The sequence below is a fragment of the Lipotes vexillifer genome, unplaced genomic scaffold, assembly GCF_000442215.2.
Source record: "Lipotes vexillifer unplaced genomic scaffold, Lipotes_vexillifer_v1.1 scaffold232, whole genome shotgun sequence".
NCBI lineage: Eukaryota > Metazoa > Chordata > Mammalia > Artiodactyla > Lipotidae > Lipotes > Lipotes vexillifer.
Genome location: NW_006793997.1, coordinates 1,222,067 through 1,222,945, shown reverse-complemented (window position 1 = coordinate 1,222,945; position 879 = coordinate 1,222,067). Strand labels below are relative to the sequence as shown.

The following is an 879-nucleotide window of genomic DNA, read 5'->3' as shown; positions in this document are numbered from 1 at the left end:
AATGACTTTAGCTTGACTCTAAAGGATGAGGAAAATGGAGCTAGGCAAGGAGGTGGTGAGGGGAATAATATTTCAGCTAGAAGTAAAAGGTCCTTGAGGTGGGAAAGAACTTGGAGACTTCTGGGAACTGAAAGAAGAGTGATATAGAAAAGAGGATGCATTAGGGTCCTCCAGAGAAAGAGAACAAATAATATATATATATGAAAAGAGAGAGATAGAAAGAGAGATTTATTATAAGGAATTGGCTCATGCAATTATGGAGGCTGAAAAGTCCCACCATCTGCTGGAAGCCCATGAAAGCTGGTGGTGTGGTTCTAGTCCATCCTAAAGGCCTGAGAACCAGTAGAGTCAATGGTGTAAGTCCCAGGTGAAGGGCAGGAGAAGATTGATGCCTCAGATTAAGCAGCCAGCTAGGGATCAAGAATTCTCCCTTCTTCTGGGACTTCCTTGGTGGTCCAGTGGGTAAGACTCCATGCTCCCAATGCAGGTGGCCCAGGTTCGATCCCTGGTCAAGGAACTAGATCTCACATGCCGCAACTAAGAGTCCTCATGCTGTAACTAAAAGATCCCACATGCCACAACTAAAGATCCTGCATGCTGCAATGAAGATCGAAGATCACACATGCTGCAACTAAGACCTGGTGCAGCCAAATAAATAAATATTTAAAAAAAATATAAAGGATTGTTTAAAAACAAAAGGAATTCTCCCTTCTTCCATCTTTTGTTCTATTCAAGCCCTCAACTGATTAGATGAGGCCCACCCACACTGGGGAGGGCAATCTGCTTTGCTCAGTCTACCCATTCAAATGCTACTCTCTCCCAGAAACACCCTCACAGATACAGCCAAAATAATGTCTAACTAGGTATCTGGGCATCTTG

General features: G+C 43.6%; 1 non-coding gene across 1 annotated transcript; it reads left to right on the top strand.

Annotated features, from left to right (window-relative positions):
• Positions 1-444: 444 nt before the first annotated feature.
• On the top strand, positions 445-517 carry TRNAW-CCA (transfer RNA tryptophan (anticodon CCA)). Its single transcript has one exon. It is a non-coding gene; the product is annotated as a tRNA-Trp (tRNA).
• Positions 518-879: the final 362 nt, after the last annotated feature.